The sequence below is a fragment of the Anabas testudineus genome, chromosome 3 (genome assembly GCF_900324465.2).
Source record: "Anabas testudineus chromosome 3, fAnaTes1.2, whole genome shotgun sequence".
Classification (NCBI taxonomy): Eukaryota; Metazoa; Chordata; class Actinopteri; order Anabantiformes; family Anabantidae; genus Anabas; species Anabas testudineus.
The window spans coordinates 20753384-20776407 of NC_046612.1; positions in this window are offsets into that span (position 1 = coordinate 20753384).

Sequence of the window (23024 nt, forward strand, 5' to 3'; positions counted from 1 at the left end):
AGTTAAGATGTATGAGCGGGTGTATAAAACGGACATAATTTCATGGTAAAGATGGGCAGTGTTATTGCCGTTTGATTATTGAACCTTTTGGGGCAACTGCAAAAGTCTTTAGTGTGGATTGGCATTCAGGTTAAACCCAATTATTTATGTATAACCCAAAATGATGTTTTGAAATCTGTCTCTACTTTTAAACATTGTAAACAAAGGCTATCAATCATAACCCTTGACAGCTGTAATTGCTACCAGAGATGGCTAGCTAGTTTACTGCCATTCGGTTTCTGTGCCAGTCTCATCAAACAGTGTCATGTTTAAGCTGATGGTAATATATTTCCATTCGTGTAAACTTTTGAAGTGTTAAACCTTCTTTTGTTTATAGCAACTGATTTTCCAATTATCTTAGGCTTTTTCTATTATGAATAACTTGCGTGTCATTTGGGACTTCCTGACCCAGGCAGTCCAAAAAGTAAATCTTTGTCTTAACTTTTCCTAGTCTTTATGGCTTAACTGGAGATATGGTGAACAGTCGGTTTTTATTTAATCATCCAGATGCATAAAAGTTTTTTTTTTTGCACATTTTTCAAATTTGTAGTTCATTGTCTTTGCTGTTTTGTCTATAATTCAGTGAAATACTTTTGTCCCAGGTGGTAAAAATACTTTTCAAGAGATGACAATTTGGCAGTTAGTCTGTAAACTATTCTGTGCGTGTGTTTTGTCTTTTTATTGTTTTATTTTATGGATTTATATACACTGAGGTACATACACTGAATACAGGAAGTTGAGAGGCAAGTGGTGGGAGCAGGGGAGGAAGCACAGCCAGTACCCAACAACTCCTTGCCCATTAATGAATAGAGAGGCATAGATTTTATGGAGGTAGGTTGTATTGACCTGTGGCTGACATCCACTTTTTAGTTTCATAACATAATCAGCACTTGACACATGATTATAATAACCCAATGCAATTTACTGCATTCTCTACAAACACATTGATTTTTTTTGAACAGCTTCCAGAGCCAATTACATTAATATTGTTGCATAATTAGTTTACACATTACTAAATTACTGACAGATTAAAAGTGAAATAGCACAGTTCATACCCTCCTCACATAACTGCCAGAGAGGAAATTAATATGGATTCAAAAGGTCCTCAGAGACACGAGCAGTAAAAACAGGAAAAAAAAAACAACAATCTATAGGCACACATTTATGAGCATATCTTTTCTGCAGGCTTGCCAGGTGTTAGTTTTAGCTGGGGCATTTAGACACTGGTAATTAAAATGATCTTTTATTACATTTGCATATGAATATCGATAAGCTGTGCTCTTATGGGAAGGGTTACAGTACTCGGTTTAGAGCTGTGTTTGACTGCTGAGACCAATTATCAAAGCCTTGTTTTAACACCAGGCTCCGACAAAGTCTGCTTTACTTCTGTTGCCTTTTAAATTACATATTGGCATATTTACAGTTTGGCACTTTAGCATGTTGCTCTCTTTTGGAAATTGACATTAGTAGAGCACATGCTGGAAACTATTGCAAATGTAAATAATGTAAATCTGTCCATTCTTTAACGCAACTCATTACCAGTCAGGAGAAGGTTGGCTGGCAGATGAGCTGCTTGATGGCACACTAGCTCTTCAGCAGAAATGTATTGCAATGACCTTTGATGTCCACATTGATCCAATGTACTGAGTGGTCATTTCCCCAGAAACAAACATATATAATTGGTATTGGGTTTCAATGGTGCTCTTTCAATGTCCTGGGGATGCTTTGCAGCAATATAAATCAGTTCACACTTATAGGCACAATATGGGTGCATTAGTGCCGACTGGTCATTTGAGGATGGCTGAGAAGTAAGAATTCAATAGACCTTGATCAGGCACAACTAATCTATCTTCATCAATCCCCAACGTCTAATTGTGAACTGAAGCTTACGGTACTAATCATAATGCATGTCACTGTTTAGTTATATCTTGTAAGTACTACCCAGAGACATACAAACTTATTATCACAAATGAGATGTCTTTGGGAATAGATGACCTAGAAACAAAATGAGATAAATGTTATAACCTTTGCATACCTTGTTGTGTTAAAAAACGATTCAATTATGATTAGCAAAACGGGGACTGTGAACATATGGATGAACAACAGACGCCTTTGAATTCCACACAGACCTGAGTAGCAGCACTGCATGTTAGGATTCAGCCACCTCAAGATTCATGTATCAGTGTCTCTGGTACGTTTGGCTGTTTTCTGCCTTATAATCGATTCCTCTCATTTTCATAGCATCTCCTGAGTCCGCTGGTGTTGGTTTTTATATCAGTCTTTGAAGTTGAATGAGTAGACCTCAAGTAGAGATCTTAATTCTCTTAAAAGTGTTTTGGCTATGGTGAATGAGCTGTGGGCTTACTCAGGAGGACTACAGTAGAATATCTTCATCGTCAGGGATATGTCTCACTGCTGTGGGACATATCACACATCTATTGACCATATTAGGAATATATATATACATCAGACATACAAAAACTGTGCACCGCCTTGCAAGGTCCATTGGTAAGGAAGATGAAGGGCTAAGGGCAGAAGCTTAGAAGTAAGTCATGGATGATACTAGCTTAAAGAAAACCCCAAATGATCATACGATTATCAAAGAACAAGTCTTTCTCTTCTTGTTATGGGCTCTATTTTTTTTTTTTTCTTTCATTCCCTTTGCACTTACTGCCTCCAGTGTAGGGATTTCATGATATAAGTACATTCATATTGTCACTTGTTTCTGAGGAAAGTGTATTGTGTGAAAGTTTTGAAACTTCTTATTTCATTTAATTGGATACTTAATTATGAGTAGAAAGTTAAGTGATCTTTTTAATCGTATTTACTTGAAAGTACAGGACAATGTAAAGTTTTATTTTTAACCACGAATCTTGTGTCCAGGGCAACAATTATTTTATTGGTCAGTATTGAGGAGAGCACGGTGCTAGTTGTTACCTGTCCACTGTGTAGCCCTGCTGTTTACTCAGCTGTTGGGCCTCTGTCTCCAGTGTAAGGGCAAAAGGAGCAGGTCACTAAATATTTCATTTCCCAAGTAAAACATGCTTCCCCTCATGAGCTGAAAAAAAGAAACGGATCACAGTGATGAATGTGCAATCAGGCTGATTAACTCGTTATTAGCTGTCCAAGGGATCCACTGAAGGAAATGAGGGCAAGAACGAAAAACGTTGTTTATGTCTCATGGTCGGTATGCAGTACTTTGTCATTCTGGTCAGAGTTATGAATGTGATGTGAGGAAGAGGCCTCCATGAACTTTTACCTCTTAACGTTAGCCACTTGAAGTTGACTTATGATGGAGACATGCCGTACTTGGTCCCACTGCCTGCATTCTACTCATTCAATCATTCAGATGTCTTTATCCAAAGAACAGTACCAGTACTGAACCTGCTCCACTCACACTGGATGTGTCTTACTGCCAGCATCTTTCCAACTTTGTCTTCCTGCTCTTCATTCATTTTTTGACTCTTCTTTTGCCAGCAGATGGTGCTGCAATCTCTTCGCACTGCCTCTCCAGTGGAACTAGACAACATATGCTCTCCCGGTCCACCACAGACATGCAATGCCCACTTTTAAAAGGAAAAAGGGAGGCTGGCTTAGTTCCTGAGTTGAGGCAAATGTTTGTTGAAATAAGTGAAGATTTCCTAGTTTTCTTTATGCAGGGAAAAAAAGAAAAGCGAGCAAAGTTTCTTTAAAGGATGAGCTTGGGGTGTTCTGTAATTACCCTTACTTGGGCTCTTACTTTTTTCCTCTTGTTGAGTGGGAACAGACTATGTTTTCCATTTTATTTGCCTCTTACATTTGTAAAGAGGGTGCCGGTGGGCTCAGTGTTGGGCTTCTCCTCTTGTGGAACATGGTGGGTAGGATGACTGAGCCAAATATCACAGCTAGCTGGATGGTGGGAGGCATTGTGTACGTAAGTAAGAGCAGCACTAACATCTTTCTTTATGTAAGGGGAGAAGGAGAGGAGACAGCATGCTGGATTTTCAGTACCAGTGTTAATAATTAAGCTTAGGAGCATCTGCCAGGTCCTTGTGATATCTATTTGAAGAAAAAGTTTCGGTTCATGTCATCGGTAGGCTAAATATATTTAATATAAGTGTTTTAATAATGAGTGTTGTTTTGTAAGTTTTATGTAATTCTTTTAATTAATACTAACATTATTTCTAGTGAGTTACACCTGTGTCTTGTCAAATGGATAACATTTGCTTTTCACACCATTAGGAGACGTGTGAACTGACCAGGAGAAGAAAGGGAGTGTGTGTGTGTTGAGGTGCATGTGTTGGGCTGCATAGGTGGGGGACCGTAGCGTGTAACCTATTGAAAGAAGGAATGTGAGAGAGCATTATTGCCCACACTCCATGTGAATTGAAAAGGGGTTAAAGAAATGACAGCGTACAGTGGGTGGTAGGGCCTCAGCGCAGCCTGGGAGGAAATGGAATGGGAAAGTGCAGTCAGGCAGACCACTCATTCACCATGACAAATGGGAGAGGCCTAGGCCAAGGGGATACCTGATACCCCACGGTGTGCTGTGTGCACCTGCCTGGGCTCCATGTGCACCAAAGTGGAAATAAACCTCAGCCACTTGTAGCAGCACACCTCCAATGATTACAGAATTACATATTAATAATGGTGATATTAATAATCACGTGGTTAGAAATGGCTAATACAATATTAATACAGTAAATTAGGCTTTGCTGTAGCCATGAGGCAATGATTTACTTTATTAAGCTTGTTGCTGTTGTTCTGTGGTTTGTAAGACTTTAGTCACCATTACAAAACTGTTACATGCATTCGCTCAGTAATAACTATAGAGACATAATACATTTCAGAGATGATAAAGTTACTACTGAATGACCTGTGTGAAATTATTTTCATCACATTTTAGATTACAGAAAATATAGATCAACAATTTTTTCAAGTTATTTACAGTAGGTTATCCACAAATAGTTTTTTTTTTTTTTATGTGGTCATTTGAAACTTTGTCAAATAAAACTTAATAACTCTGAATAAATCTTAATCCATCTAAAAGTCCAAACCCATTAATATGCTCACAAAGAGTTAATGACTGTTTCAACTGCAGGTCACAAGCTGACTGTCATGAGGTTTCCATCTAAATTAAGTCATATATCAAATTCCAGTGGCATATTAAATCTTTGGGAACTGTTCAGAATTAGAGGGGCACTTCTATAATCCAATTGTGTAAGAAGACGGAACAAGAGACATACGTAGATAGCAGAGAAACACTCTTCTGTTCACATATGCGCACACGTGGTACGGAAAGTATACTCTGCCTTCGTGCTGTCACTACTCCTAGAGCGTCTGGGAAGGATTACCGACCACCTCCTACGCAGGCAGATGAGCTGTGGTCACTCTAACACTGGTCAGTCTGTGGTGTCAGGGTGCAATGCGGCGTGCCATAAAAATACTCAATCTCCTCTCCTATTTCGCTGTTTGGATTGGATTGAGGTATAACCGCAGGCTGACAGTAGTAGGGCCTGCTCTACTCATAGGCGAAGAATAACATTGAGTTTTTCTCTGGCCAAACATGAGCTCACTCCACTTGTTTTGTGTTACTTTGTAAGATTTACAAGTGTTCCATCATCAAAAAAGAAACATAACTGAATATGATTTTTTTTCCCCAATAATTTATATTTACACACCATCCTATTGCATTTCTCTTTGCCTAAAGGTAAGCGGATGCAGACAGGCAGTGACTGGGAACAGCTTAACGGAAAGTGAAGTGTGTATTTTCTTTTTCAAAACATTTCTGAGCACATTAAATGATCACACTTAAGTCATCACTGATTAACACAGAAAACAAAACAAAACTGAATATTGCCATCCGTTTTCACTTGTTTTGGGTAATGTTATCACTGGCTAAACTGTGTTTGTTTAATTGTAAGTGAGCTTAAACATTAACAAAGTGTAAAGCATCAGTTTTGTCACTATGGTTACTCACAGTCAAATAACAGGCTGAGATCTCATGTGCAGTGATGATGGAGAACAATGATTAAACTGGCGACTGGAACTGAGTTGTTCCAGTATAGTATTTTAAGCTGAAGCTTATGTTTTCTCTGGCTATATTCTAAATAATAAATACATACAGTACATTAAAAAAAACAATCAACCTACTAAATGCTATTGGTATTACCATGGACAATACTAGCTTTTAATAGTTACTTGACATATTTTATGTTTAACAGATTAGCTGTCTTGCTGCGCTGCATTTGCAGATCAAAGTGCACTAATCACTGTGTTATTTCTGCAGCCATAGGAGAGGGCAGGAGTTAAACTCCTCATGAACAGTTAATATAGTTTACACACATGATAGGTAGGTAGGGTTGCATGGTGTTGAGTTTAGTTTTTATTCTCGTCTGTGAATTCTAAAACAGTCTTAAGAAGACTGTTAGTATTTTGGAAAAAACTTACACTGGTCTCCACTAGTTGTTGTTTGCTTCACTTTGACTGCCCACTACTGCTGAATCCATAGAGTACACTTTAATTTTTATTTAAACTGTAGATGTCCTTGCACTCTTAACACAGTATTGTATTTCTGTGAATTTACCATAAAGCTAGCAGTGACTCTGTTTCTATTCTTGCACAAAGCATCTGGGTTAATCTCATATTAGTCAGGAGGGATCATTCTCATAAACAACCTTAGACGTGTTTCACAGAACTATGCTCTAAATTAAAAGCGTTACTAAACTGCTGTGTATAAGTTTAAACACTGAGTAATTTAAAATGAGGTAAACGTGAACTTCCAAATGGTAGCAGCAGTACACATGCTAGAAAAACCTCAGATCTCTTTAAAGATCTCCACTTGGAAGACATGCTCAATCCCTCGTGCCAGTAAAGGTACACATGATTAAGAATCGTGATATGCTTTACATTCTCAGTTTGTATGATTTATTTGATTCCTACAAGCCCCCATAATTCGGTTTATGTTATTAAGTTTAGCATTTTCATTTTACAGCCCTCACTTCGTGTACAGAAAGTTTTCAATCGGTGCTTGTGTAGAGCCATGCACTGCATCCGTGTACTGAGTTAATGTTGATTGGTGTTTCCCTGTGCTTTGCAATATACAGTGCAGTACAGTTGCAGTCCCTGTGCCTTACAAACGCAGCACCAGCTCACAGCTCAGTCTATTTTTATACTAAGTGTATTTTTTAGCAGATACATCTATTGTACTAATGCCCAACAGAGTAAACAATATGTTTTGAATTAAGATCTGACCTTGGAATAAGCCTTATCTTATAAATCATAGTGAGTTAAATATGCTTTGTAAGTAGATTAGGACATCTGGAGTCCCCCTCCCTTTGGGCCCAATCTCTCAGCAATGAGGGCATAGAGATGTAATCCAGATTCATAATCCAATGATTCTTACAAGCTGTTTTGTGTTGCTAAATACTGGGTATTTGTGTTGATTTAATATTATTCTAATCTGCTTTAAACTGCCAGTTGCTGTCTGGCTCTTGGCGATTTTGTTTATTGCTTGCTCTCATTACTGTAGGCTAGGTTAAATCTGTGTCCAGTGGACTGCCGTACATGGATTCTTGTTCACCAGTGTAGTGGTTGAATGTTTGATAATTCTAATTTTTCAGATAAGATTTATGAGTTTAGTTGTCGGGTCTGATGTTGGAAAATCTCAGTCTTTTGCTGACTCCCTCTGATCATCTTCCTGTTAAACATTTGTGACAATGATTAATTACAGTGGTTTAGGATAAACATTTACAAACATTAGGCAGACCTTTTTTTTTTTTACTGTTTGTTTTCCAGCCACCGTTTTTCACTGTTTTGAGCTGTATCTTGGAGATTAAGCAACTTGCTGCAGCGACAAACTTACTCCACTGAGGAATTTTATGTTTATTTCCCTGTCACGCCATGGTCTGATTTTCAGTGTACCACAATTAACCTTAACTATTTGTAATCTGTAAAATATGCTGCTTTAGAACATTTATATTTTAATTGTATATGCAAAAATAGCTGGTGCCATTTCACATTTAATATACTTGGATAGTTTAGAAGAAAAATATTTATTTATCATTCCAAGATATTTTTTTTAATTCAAGTGAAGTTGATTTACATTGTGTTACATTTCTTAGTTTTTTTTTCATAGTTTTTTTTCCAGTATTTATGTATGTCTGTCCGTCTAGCTGTGTATGTTCTATAAATTAAACCTGATGATGAATGATGAAGATTCACTCTTATTTTTATGACACAGGTAGAGATGTGTGTATGATTGTCTGCAGCTTTAAGGTTATGTACATATTGTAGATGCAAAGCTTAGCAAAAGGCTTAGTTTCAGTCCAGTCCAACAGGTGGGTCTCAGAATTTTGGATGATTAGACATTTACTGGCAGTAGTAATTGAGTTGCCATAAAGCTTAGTCTGATTATTATCCTTGCTATTTTTATTTAGTGTTATTGTAAGTGGATTTGACTGCCAGAAGATGTCTTCAGCGCTCTGACTCGCACGTCCAATATTATTAGTTGCTTTGAGTTCAGCCCGTGCAAATCTGTTAATGCATAAGACCATAAGAGCTGCTTATGTTCCAAGCCAGGTCAGAGTGAAGACACATCAGATTAATATTTGATCATGCAGAAGGGCCCTTAATCAGATTTGCTTATTCCCTTAGCTGAGTGCTCTGCAACAATTATCATAATTGTTGTGCTAAACGCTCTTGTCTTTACCACGGGCGGCTGAACGAGGGTGTGTGCCGTGAGAGGAGGATTCCAGCACCAAACCCAATTAATGCGGGATAGATGGCTGAACCTGCTGAGGGAGAGGGAGGACATAGGCAAGAGGAAGGGGAGGGCCATGGGCAGAATGCTAGTTCAACCCACAGCTAGTGACATAGCCCAGGGCAACACACTCACCTCCAGCCACCTGGAGCTCCTCAGGACAGGCTCTCCCTACTGTACTCAGCAGGAAAAATGATGATTTCAGCCCACCACAGTCAGGTTATTATAGTAGATACAATTCATAGATTTTATTCTGGAGCTACTTTTTATTTTCCTTCTTTTTTTTTTTGATGGTGGTGGGGGTCTCTAGTGTGGGAAAAACTCATACTAGATTGTGATTTTAAATCTGATGAACTGATTGTTTTCAGTCAATATGCTATTTTAGACTGTGTAACTTGTTTCTTTAGGAAAGACCTCAATGCATTAATGAGATTTAGTATAATTAGAACTTATTTGCCTCTCTTTACGGATGCATAAGCATATGTTTAGTTCTTATTGATAAAACATATACAGTATTAAAATAAATGTGTAACGGTGCTATCAAATAAGATTTCATGCTGCTATTATGATAAAACCACACCACACCAATCACTGTAATTTATTCAAAGCAGCAGTTCCTGAAGTCCTAAAGTCCTGTTGTGAGTGTGAGCTTTCCAAATATTTTTTCATTGTGATGCTTTGACTGCATGTGTTTAAAACTTTAGCAAAGAAAAAAATCTTTAAAAATAGCATTGGAGTATAGTAAAGTAATAGTGAGAGTATTTACTTATATTTACTTTGCCTCTGACAGCTGAAGACACATTATATGTTAAACAAGAGGACACACACATTATGTTTTTTAAACTTTTTGTCAGCATAATTCTTTGGTCAAATTGTAAACGTTAAATACTTCAATTATTTCATTAGATTTTATTGCATAATAATTTGGATGTACATTATCTTTCAGACTGATCAGAACAACACTTTAGTTTAATATAACACTATATGTTCTTTAGGCAATATGAATATTCTGTGATTTTGAATAAATGTATTTTTTAATGCATGTACATGTACAGTTCTGAAATTAAATCATTCATTTGTTAATAAATGTGAAGAAATAGAAATTATTTTTTTGTAGTAGTATTTCCTGAAAACCTTTTTGGATGGAAACATTTAAGTTCAAGTTAATATGTCAAGCAAAATCAATAATATTACCAAAGCAAATCTCTGCTCATTTTGATTGCTCCCTGATGAATATATTGTCGGCAAATTTTGTCATAAGCTTGTCTGTTTAACAAATGGGCCTATGGACCAGTTCTGTCTGTATGAAAATCATCTATCCTGCTTGGAGACATGGCACTGTGCAAAGAAACACTAGGAGAGATGGTTTCCCATTAATCTACTGTTGACTGGCTGGAAATTGCATCTTTGTAATGAGTATTAGGTGTGCAACTACATGAATTAAAGCTGAATGAGCCTGTGATTGATCACCTCCTCCCAAATGACGCTCTTTCCATGATCATTATTGTTTAAAAGTGACTAAATCATATCGGGATGATTAAAAGTCTCTGTTTGCGGGGGAAGCGGGGAGGGGGGGTGATGTCTGAGAAATTGTGCTTCTATTCCCAGATTCTGTTTATATGGTTGCGGTGAAGAAGTTATATTTCAATCAATAAGCCTAATTACTAAATAAATCTTAAGTAGAGGAATTTAACATGTATGTACAGTACGAGACAAGGACAAAAACAATATTTAATGCAAAGAAAGAGACAAATGGAGAGAAACAGACTCAACTGACATGTCAACATTCCAGCTCTACAAGATATTAATAATTAATGTGTGTGAGCTGCCTTTTGTTCCTTTCCCTGTGGGTTTTTCTACATCCCCTCGCCACTTTATTGTATATAAACAACAATGAAACACTACAGCCTCAACTGGACAGTAGGAAACTACAGTGTTGATCTTTATGTAGTGTACATAAAATATATTACAAATTCCATACAGCCATACTCATTTCAGATACATGATGAGATTATTACTATTTTTAACAATCTGACTACGTTAAAGGTCTGTAAGGGTAAGTTGAGTGAATAGACAATGTTTGAAGTTGGAGCCAAAAAGTCCAGGTGTTTTACAGGCATGTGATCTAAACTATATGTCAGACATCACCTACACAAGTGCTAGGAGTCCATGCTGGGTATGTGCTTACTTCATAAAGTACATTCAGCTTTGGGCAGCTGATTTGCTGCAGTTTGGGTCTCAGCAATAAAATCTCGATTGTTTGGACTGCCACTTGAGCCTGGCTTTTTTTTTTTTTTTTTACAAAAGGACCTCACACGTCAAACAACAGGACAGACCACATTGTGAATTCAAAATGTTCATGTACATCTATTTAGTATTTCCACATTTTGAACTTTTATACTGGGGGAAACATAACAGCTTGTTTAGAAAAGATTCTGCTTCAGAAAAAGACCAGACCTCGTCACCTTGTATTTCGACATATTTACTGTACCTGGACACACTAATGTTCCTCTGTAATGTCTTTCCTGGTAATTATACTGCCAAGCACCCTGTTGGGGTAATTGTACTAAAAACACCCTCATTAGCAACATCAAGATGTAAACCCCTAGAAGCCTCACTATCTCATGAACCTCTGGAAGGCAAGCTATTCGGGCGACTCCACTTCATACTTAATTCTGCTTCGTACAGTATCAATTAATTGCTTTTTTTTGGCGTTGCAATATATTTGCTCCAAATATTGAAATTACATTTAGTAATTTTTAACAGTTTTTGTCTATTTACACAATAAAGTTTGTTCTATTGTCTCACTCGCTCTGCTCTCATGAATTCCCTGATTTTGTTGAAAAAGCAAAACATTTACTAACAGTAAGTGGAAAGACGTGGATGGAGGGTGTATAGAGTGCATGACTGACAAGCGGTAGACCTAAATTTGAGTTCTCAATCGCATGTTAGGTGGGTTTGGTCAAAAAAATACTTTATGGTTAGAACCCAACTGTCAAAAACTGAAATATCGGATATATTTGCAGAAGTGAAATTGACATGTTAAGCATCAGTGTTTTTATGACTTGACATTTACATTAATTGTGAACATTTTACTGAACTTTTAAGACTGGCTTGAAATGGAAGCACTTGCATCTAATACACTGGAGAAAGTACACATAAAATTAACAGTGTCAGTGCTGCTGTTGTCAGTCGTGTCAGTAATACGACTTAACTGAAATGTTACACAGCAGAAAAGAACGTGCATCATTTGATGCTCAGTTTGACTTAACCCACAAATGTTTTGCAGCGATATGTAAAGTAATATGTCTAGCTGTTTAGGTAAAGGACATAAAGAATGATGAATAAAAAGTTAGTGGTGGGTTTTTCTATACTCTTGTAAAATGGACATACCAGTCACCATAACAAACCAGTATAGGAATTACAACAGTCTTAAGCTCTGCATTGTCTGGCAATTTGCTCTCTTTAAATTATTCAGAGGTAAGAGTTTTTTATGTCAGCAACTGTGTGTTTTCCAGTGACAAAGCTAACCTCACCTAATAGTTTCACTGTGTCTGCCTTTTTATGACTGACATAGCAATAAGCAGATTGTCCAGATATTTATGCCATCTGCAGCTAGAAGAGATAATTAAAGTATATAAATTAATCAAGTGCAATTAATTAGAGGTTTTATGTTCACAGCAGTACATCTTTGCATGTATAATTTATATTTATTGATTTGTTTGGTTTCATTAGCCTATAAGATAACAGTGCGAATGCATTAGAGGGGAAAATGCACAATTAGCATGCGGTAAGGGCTGTTGGTAATTGATAGATCAGCGAGCACTCCCTGCAGATATAAAGCTGTGTAAACTGTCATAAGCAGTTACAATCGATGACTGATATTTCGTGCCATATCTCTCACTTGATTAATGGTGTTTTTGAAAGCGGCCCCCCCACTTAATGGGACCCTGATAGGCATGCAGAATTTACTGTTTAATCAGGGGAAAGAATTTATTGCGGTCCAGAACCTGTGTCGTTGCTGGTGGAAATGTATGATTGGTCTCTGTAAGTGCTATGCTGATGTTATTTGCTCCCGTCAGCAGCCAATATGGGTGAGCATTAAGAGCTTTGTGCTTCCCAGTTGATTTTTCATTGACTGTACTGCCATCATTCATCACTGGCTGGTTTCCCTCGATTCTGCAGAGCTGAGAGGAAAGCAAGCTGGGTAGTCAATAGTGGCCAATGTGTTCACAGCATTCCTGTGTTTCCTGCAGTGCTAACAGTGTGCAAACTGGGCGCAAAAGGGAAGTCACTCTTTTTTTTTTTTTTTTTTTTTTTTTTTGCATATAATGAGACGATATGCTTGTTGAATCATATAGTAGAAAGTTAATATTTTTGGCCTTCTTGGGTTTGATAATTGTCTTGCATATCCTACTGATGAACATATACCTGGAATACACTAGAGGAGTGAAAGCACAGGTACACTGAGGATGTATAAATGGTAGGAGTGCATGTCCACTAGGTATGAATAAAGACAGACATACTCGTTACACTCTTCATATGGTTTACTTCCTTAGCTGCAGCTCTCCCTAAACATGTAATGGATACAGGAGTCATCTGCATTGCTATCTTCTCTTTGGTGTGGCTGACATATTTTGAAGATGTTGTCACTATGTGTTGCGTCATTGGTAATTCATGTGGCTGAAGCAATATAATTACTCTAAATAGGATGTGTGGTTTATGGGCACCACATGTTGCTGTCTAGGAGCAGCTTCTGTGTATTTCTGCTTTTCTTGAGGTCTTGAGGCCACTTTCTCTGCTATGGTTGTCACTAGAGTCTCTTATGGTACAGTGTAACATGTACAGTACTCTGAGGAGATGGGATGGACAGATGTGTGGCTTAAAACATTATAAAGATGGCCAGACATAGTTGTTATGTAGTGTGGTGTACACTGTGGCAGTGTTTCAGGTGCTTCATTCTGCAGCTGGGTGCCATACGTACATACATTTTTGCGCTGTCCCGGGCAATTTCCTCCCCTTATGTCACCGTAAATGCTTACAGAGACACTACCCTCTGTTTAAGGGTTTAGATATGTAGAAGAGGAAAAGGAAGAAACCTTGTGCCTTCTGGTGATATAATCAAAATTGGGATCTTACTTTACACCTGCTGGTATCTGCTCTTATTACCTACCCTTAGGGAAGCTCCTAAGTTGATTGTCCACTATGAGTAGTGACTGCCCCTTTTTTGATTGAGTAAGCTTGTGTTAATGGATGACAATTCATGGCATGTTCTTGCACTTTGAAGTTGTGGTAAATTGTTATATTTTTAATATGACTAGTTTGAGCAACTGTTGATTGAATAATGCAAAAGAAAGTTCTGCTGTCCAAAAAGAGAAGGGAACAGAAATTCTTACCTTCCTCGCCTTCCTTTTCTGAAGCCACAACTACGATAACAGCTGGAGGTGCTTGGAGCTTGTTTGTTTCTGATCCTCTCATCTTGCTATAATGACTGGAGGAGAGGTGGGCTGCCTGATAGCAGGGGCATATTGACTCTGCTGGATTTCCTTCCAAGGGATCCCCAGAGAGTGAGAGCTTCCATTTTTCTTAACTTGTGGATAAGTAAACTGCAGGACCAGGCTGGGAGGTCAAGTCAGTCTCTGCTATTTATTACATAGAAATGTGACACTCAGTCTTAAATGCTCCTGTCCCAAGTGATTTAGCCTCATGCCTGCATTATGTCTGCTGAGTGTGTGCTGGTGTGCGTGTGTGCATGCTAGACGGGGAGCGGCATTTTACGACCATTGTGCCAAATTGTCTTTTTCTCCGACTTGTCTCTTGTAAACAAAGATGGGTTAATATGCTCTTTGAAGACAGTTTTATGTAAAGCTTTTAGCCCTGGTGTATGTATCATATTTACTGTAAGTACACTTCAAACACAACGGCAGGCTAATGCAATGAGAATGAGTAAGGACTGTAGTCATGCACAGGTCAACACTGCGTCTAAATATGATCAGTATCTCATGCTAGTTCAGCATGCTTTGATGCTTGTTCAGGTTATGTCTGTATTAAGTTGTTCAGATAGTGCAGGAAAATAGGACAGTGGCACAGTCATTAGCCCCTAAAGGGGGATGCAGTTCAATTTCTGTGTGATGCAGTGCTCTGTTTACTGCGTGACAATGTGATATTGTGCGGCTCATGCTGTCTTAATTGGAAACAGTCTCACCCCACAAAAGGTGCATAAGACCCCTGATTTTGTGAGGCAGTCTCACCCCTCCCCTTTCCCGCTCCCATCACCCTCCTCCTCTTTCCCTCTGAAGAGTAGGAAAACTCCCTGAAGCATTTCCTTAATCCTCCGGAAGATCATGCTCTCCCACTAAATATGGTACCTGTGGACAAACAATGGATTTTTCCATAACAATAAGTTGAAGTTTTCATTATGAGTAGCTAATGGATGGATGGGTCTAGGTATGAGCACATACACAGAGAAGCTTCCTTTTGATCAGCAGCAAAGGGTTAATCCATGGTAAGAAATAATGGAGGTTTGGGGAGGGGGGCGGTGCAGTATTGAGCTGGGATGAATTTACAGCTGAGAGGGCTCAGTAAAAGGATGATTTTTAGAGCCTTTCGCTGCGTATTGAGGGGAAGACTGTCTGACAAGTCATCAATGAGCCCCGGCGCTGTACTAAACTAATGAAAGCTGCATTTGATCTTCTTCGAAGAGGTTCAATACCACTCCTGCTATTATTTAAGTCCTCAGCTTCTCCCAAACCAGTTTTCAGATCCACAGAAATCATTAACTTGCACAGTGAAGCAAACTTTGTTTGTAAGTATTGGTTGAGGTGGAAATATCTAAACTGCATAGAATGTATCCCTGTTGATTGCATTTAATTGACACTTCCTGATTTGTTTGGGGGCCTGTCTAAATCTTTCTGCTGGCAAAGGTTCAGTTAACACCTACTTAAACAATGAAATACGTGTGTATTATGGTGTAGATTAATATGAATTATATTTCAAAGACAGATTTGTCATGCAATAAGACCTCTTTATTTTTGTTATCTTGTCTGGTCATCTTGTGTGGTCTGATCACTTTTAGCCCTTGGAGCAACACTTGAACGACACGTTTTATGTGTGTTTTGTTCTTGTCTATATTGTACATTTCTGCTGTCATTGTCAACCTAAAGTCACACTGGTTTATCCTGTACACACATTTTACAATAACTCTAAGCTCTGCTGATGGCTATATTATTTTCTCATTGAACCAAAATAAAAATAAAGCTTGGTTGTTGAATTTATTCAAACTCGAATGCTAAGGGCCACCCCGACCGCACTTGAGAGGCAAGCAGGATGAAAGATTTGGTCTGAGCCTGTGCCAAGGAACAGGGCATGCGTCATCTGCTAACATCAATGATGGGGCTGCACCGCAAGCAAAACAGCCCATCCTTGCACTTGAACTGCAGTGATTCAAGGTTATGTTAACTGAAACATGTTGAAGTAATAATATAAACACTGCGATAAACCAGCAGTTTGGAAGATTTCAGTAATAAATCTGGCTGGTGGGTGCCTGACTGAAATTTGTGATGACATCAAGTGGTGGTTAGTGTAAAAGTCTCCCATTATGCATCTGTTCTGCATCTATTTGACATTCTTTCTGCAGCAGCTTTAGTGCTATTTATTTACTGAATATTGTAAATAAATAACAAGCTAAATAGCACAGTACATTGATTATTAAAAAGATGCAATACAAGCACATATTTCACACATTTAAGTCGATTTTATCTGTTAAAATGTACAATACAATGTAAAATACTATTTTCTTTATTGAAATTTCAGAAAACATGCAAAAAGACAGTGTCAAACCATAGTACATATGTTTCATGTAGTCATATTTATATATTTATAATAGTGAAGTGTGGTCAGAAGAAAAATTACTCAAGCTAAGTTGATTGTGGATTATTGTCTGCACAGAGGTTCATTGTGATCTAAATTATTATGAATTCAACATGTTAAGAATTTATGTAAGACATTCAAACTACTCTGCCATATAGACATTATATCCAAGTTTTACTCTATTAACAAACTCAACCTATGAATATTCCATTTTGCTACCCATAGAGAGGCTTTATGCACACCATGACAATTCTTTTGTCAGCAAAGGGCCACTAAAGGCATGACCTAAGCTATTCATTCAAGCCCTAGAAATCATTAATGTTCAGAAAAGTTGGATGGAAGTGAAGTTGGATGGATGGTCATAAATGTCGGGACTGAGAGGGGGGAAAAGCGAACTGGAGAATAGAAGAGCCAGTTAGAGGAGAATGCAAGAAAGATGGCAGTAGAGCTGAATTCTCAGAGGGTAATAGAGGAATATAGAGTAGAGAGAGAGATGCATACTAGAACAGAGAGCTGCTGGGCCATGCAGCGGATAGGCCTGCTAATCCTCACATATATATTCTCCTAATTAATCCTGATTACCACTTTTTAATCAGCCTGCTCAGGCTGCCCTGGAATAAAGTGGCACTTCCTAATGAATTAAACCTGCAATTTACAATTGGTGCAGTCTACTCTCCATTGTTTTTTTTTGTTTGTTTTTTTTTTATTTAGTTTTTTTTTTTCCCCTCAGTCTCCCATATTAGTCCTTCATGGGAGCCTCTGGTCTGTCAGTGGCGTGTGGTCTCACTCCACACTAGTCAACTGCTAAATGCTTGGGTCACACCTGCGCCCTTTTATGGGGTCTGGCAAATCAGTGGGGTTAGTGTTGTGAAGGGAGTGATCAGACCAGCTGGCTCTGTTATTAAGCATATGCAAGACACAGACAGTTTATATTAGAGAGGGGTGCTGTATATTTGTAAGGTGTTACAGAGGAGAGCTTACTGATAAGGGCCCATTGCATAGTCCTGTGTAGCTTGTTCTTACCAAATAATCAGTCCAGTGCAGCTCCGATTCTATTTAAAAAGACCTTATAAAAATCTCCATGACTCGCTTTGCTACTGCCCAATTTGACCCACTGGTCAGTTTAGGTCAGTCTAATGTCTAATCCAATAAAATGCATTTAGGTGCAGGAAAAGTAAACAGATTGCTGACCCTGCCTTTATTTCCGGGTCAGCAGCACCCGGTGGTCAAACAGTTTGAGACCACAGCAGTAATGAACTCTGTCCCACTGCGGTCAGGTGCTCTGCCTCCCTCATTTGAGTGGGTCCATACCTGGGAGATGGGATCCTGTGAAGCAGTGATTGTTTCCACGATTAGGTGGGAAAAGTAGTGGAACCATGCTTGTGGATCCCTCACATGGATTCACTCCCTAAACAGAGCCCCGGCTGAAAAACAATAGCCAGCTGTCGCCCACCGGCTGATGTGCCTTTGATCAGCCAAATGAAGGCTGCTGGCATTTCTTATGGAGTGGAGATTGCTTATCGATCTATATCAAAATATTCATGCTAATCCCAGGCAGCAAAGACTATTTTCAAGCCGGGTTAGCAATCAGAGCTGCCGTCCTGTCTGGAGCAATTCGCTGAGCTGGGAAGTCTAATCAGCTCAGGGTCCTGCAGTCAAATGCACTTTGCCGTTTAAATTTGGACCCCTGACATTGATGGAGGAGTCCAGAGAAAGGTGTTGACAAACCAAATTGTTTGTTCCAGCACTATTTTGCTAGAGATCAAGTTCAGAGTAATGCGCAGTGAATTTGTTCATTACTAGCTGGGGTTGGAGAGGAGAGGGTTGAGGTTTCACTGCAGGAGGACATCAGGGTTGTGGGGTTGAAGAGTTGGGGGCAGGTTGATGGTGGTGGTGAGCGTATGCATGTGTTTGTGGTTTGTGTGTGTGTGTGTGTGTGTGTGTGTGGAGCTCCAGGATTGGTAGCTGTGATGTGTGTCTATTGTTTGGCAAGAGTTGTGGTTGTAACAGTGTTTTTTGGTGGCCTGTATGAATGTGTGGTGGTTCTGGTTGGGGACTGCTGCAGGTCAGGCAGTTTTGATGGTACTAGGGGAGCAGCCGGCTTGCTTATCTGGATTTTCAGGAAACAGTGTAATTTGTTTGCCTGTGTTAATTTATTGTCACATACAGCTTGATTCAAGGCTATACCTCATTATTTATATGCTAGGTACATTAAAATAGGATACGATAAAACTTTCATCTATCTAAGGGGAAATCCAGGTGTGACAGCAGCAGATTAAAGCTGGCATCAGAAGTTTAAAATGTTTCTTAATGTTCAAAATAAAAGACAAATATATTGAAATGAGCGAAATGAACCTGAATACATTCATTCAAATTTAGTTTTCTTAATTTTCCTTAAAATATAGGATTTAGTTTTAACCCTTATAATAGTTTTTAATTCAACTTGTACATGTAAAAATAAATCAAACATTAAAGTGAATCCCATAATCTCCTACAGGGCATGTGCATGGCTTCCTTGATCACAGATTATGTATCCTTACTTCTTCTGGCAAAAGCCCCTCCTCTGTCCAGTGACGCAGTGTGCTCTAAATCTGTCCCAATACGTTAATACTGTCATGCAATTATTGTGCAAAGAAATCTGTGAAGAAAAAGCTATGCCAGAATGGAGAGATTATCCTGCTGGAAGGTTGAAGGGCTAATGTCTTGCCATATGGCCCAGATTGTAATGTGCAGTGTCCTGCTTCAGGGTCAATCATACATCAAGTATTAGTGTCAGGTGGGGATTAATGCTTAATGTTCCTTCACCTCTGACATAACGCACTGTACTTTACCTGGCTCTAGTTACTGCCCTGACATCATGTATTTCTCATGTTAAGGTAACAGCCAGAAAGAAACTGTTTCATATTGAAAATGATATCAAATGAGTGTACAGTAAATTAACAAAACAATATCACACAGTCCTGAATGTTTATTATTATTATTATAGAACTCATATATGGTTATGAAGCATTTGGGGAAAACAACAAATCACTCTTCTTTGCGTATTGGCTGTTTAGCCGCATGTCACCTCTAAAAGTCTTCTTGTTTGTGTTGCTGTTGTTGCAGAAACCACTGATTAGTGAGATTATTGCTATTGTTGACTGATGCAGGGCCATACATTCTCACAGAAGGTGATTTACCCCACACTTATGGCATAATGCTAGGCTTGTTCACACTGCAGCCAGGGATGTTTCTGTGTGCATAATCAAGATTTATTTTTCAGTTTCCACTCTGATATTTAGTTTATATGGATTGTTATTATTCATCCAATATAGTACACTGATATGCACGCCAAAAAAGAAGCTGTAATTTGATGCAGAGTAGAGCACATTATGCATAACCGTATATTATTTGATTATTGCTGTGGTTAAAAGCGTCTTAGTTTTTCTCCAAGGCATTTCTCTGTCACTTTATAAGGAATGTGTATACAGTATTTCTGCAAGGTAGTAATTGCTATGGATCTTGCAGTTGCCTTAAGTGGCCCAGTGTACCCAGCCAGTGTTTGTCACCTGGTACAGTGTTAAGCCAAGTTCTCGCTAGGGCATTAACCTAAATGACTATATAAGTAATTAACCTCATAATCCTTTTCTGACTGATTAGAATTGATAGGTTCTTGCTTAGTTGACACAAGTGCCTTTCCGTAAGAATCCTCTCAAAATTAGGTGGCAAACTCAAATGTCAAGGGGGCCAAAACATATTGTGTATTGTAACCTTGACAAATGTGGTGATGGAGAGGGTGGGGTATGGGGAGGGTGTGACATGGCAAGGTGAGATTTTGAGATGTTTCTGTGTGTACGTGCATGTGTGTGACATTCACATTTTGTCAGACGGCAGGATGTAAGGTGCAGGTGTCGCCAGGCTTTGGTGCTGCCTGTCACCTTGTGAATAAACAGCAGTTGTTCGTTGAGGAAGGCGGGACTGATTCATGTGAGATTGGTGGAACATGGCAGATGGATGTACTTTTTCATATGTGTAAATAGTCGCAGCTAGCTATTAACATACCTCTGTGCAGATGGCAAACTGTAATAAAGTACAGGCGATAAAACAAGCCTCCACGTCGATGGCTGACGCCCAGCCGATGTTTGTTCATTTTTACATACAGTGCAATATGTTCTGTAGCACAAGGGCACAATAACTAGTGGGGATATTTAGGAGTGCTTGTTGTTCCTGAATAGTAAACAGTTTTAATGTTGCAGTAAAAGCAGTTTGATCTGGTTTCACTTCATACCACAACTTGAAAACTTAATTTTGTATTCTGTTTACACTTGTTTTACTTCATTTTTGAATGAAGATATTTTTATGTTTTTGAGTTTCCTGATGTGAATAAATAGCCAGAGCCAGCTAATGTAGGAGCAGCAGCAGGAGTGGTTACATGTTGGATCACGGATGTAAACTGACGTCGGAGCCACTCTGGCCCACAGCTGGTTCCCCTCCAACTAGATGATCTGCTTCTTCCTGACTCCAGAGACCAAGGGAAGAGGCTAAAAAACCCAGACAGAGAGTGAGAGCTGGAGAGACAGACGGGTAGACGGATAGACGGGGGCAGAGAAACAGTCGAGGGGGAGTGTGAGTGAGAGGGAAAAAAAAAGTGGGGGTGTGTGGCGTCAGCATCCAGATGCATCACAGGCTCCCTCTGAAGCAATGTGTGTGTGTGTTTGTGGAGGGCGTGCATGCATTTGGGGAGCCCAAGGACTTGTCGTCTGTCTGCTGCTGGTTGTGGCAGCCAGCTGTCAGGGGAGCTCAGGGAGAGAGAGGAGGCCAGGTGAAAGGAGGGCCAGCGGCAGACAAGGACTGGAGCCAGCGCTCGCTCACTCCAAATGAATGGTGACAAGAGCGCGAGAGCCATTGATCCACTGGTCAAAGCACCCCTAAGGCTGCAACCTAATGTGCTGAAAAAAGAAACATCAGCCCCAGTTGGGGCTCTGGGAGTGAGACAGTCCTCATCGGATGAAACACACCTTCCACGCAACATGCAGCAGATCAATAGCTGGAGCTGGTGGATGTGGTCGTTCAATACATTTACATCCATTTTGGACAAAATGATATGCAAAACTATAGTTCTAAACACTGTGATAACACAGTAGTTGTTTACATTAATATACACACCTGTTAAGTTTATTTTCATGCGTTATTGAAACTCACATCAAAATAGCAAAATTTGGTATTAATCTAATTTTATTTGTAGCAGATAAAGCAACTTTTTGATACTGACAGTGTTTTAAAACAATTAAATATATAACAGCTCTTTTGCCAATAAGCCAGCCACTGTGTAAAAATTACCTCCGAGAAGTGTTATTCATTAAATGTGCAACGTTGATAGTAATTTTCTACAGAGGTGCTGAGAAGGATTTTTTTTATCCTTCACTGATAATGTTTGAGGTGAAACTTACTAGAGCTCAGCGCACATATCTCAGACTTATAGCCGTTTCATAAGAATTTTCAGACACGTCACGGATAATTCCTTAGAGCTACAGCACATGTTAGGAGTTAAATGTGTACAGACAGTGCATGTGAGATGCATCAGAGGAACTAGCCTAAAAGCCTTAGCAGCAGGCGAGCATAAAACATTACATTAACATAGCATTGTTAAATAAATGTGATTCTGATCACTACACATCAGTATGCTGTGGTCCACCTGGCTCTGCAGTATTCATTTGTAGTGAAAAAAATTACATTAATATAAAACATTCCCTAAAATGACTTTATAACAAGAACACATTAAAATGCATCAGTCTCTTTGTAAATATTGAGTTTTGTCCTAACTGCTCTGATATGGGTCTTACTTTGTGTGGTGACACTTGATTGGCCAGTGTAACCTGAGCCAGGCAGCAAAGCAGAGAAGAACCCTCTGTGGGAGAAGAGTAGAGCAGATTGATTGGTGATCTGGGCTGAGGGAGATGATTGATTGATTGAGGTTGGTTAGGTGACAAACAATGCAGCACCTAGCCCATCAAGGTGCAGCCCTGTCAGTGACAATAATCCCTGATTGCCTCTGCCCCCCACCCCCATCCCCACCCCTTTCCCACCTCTTCATCATCTCCTTTTGGAATGCACATATACTCACATTACATTTAAAGATGCACACCATAGAACATAAAACATGCACACTTAAAGTACAGAACTCATGGATTCAAGCATATGTGGTATATACTGTATGTGTATACGTGTAGACACTCAGAATTTCAGGATTGAAATGTTTCAAATAGGATTAGCTGACCTAGCTTACTTTCATCCACTGGTTATGTTTGTCCATACGTGTATGCGTTCCATCGCTGTTGCTGTGCACAACATGTTCAGAGCAGAGCAGCCAATGGCCCTGGGCCTCTCACGCATATTA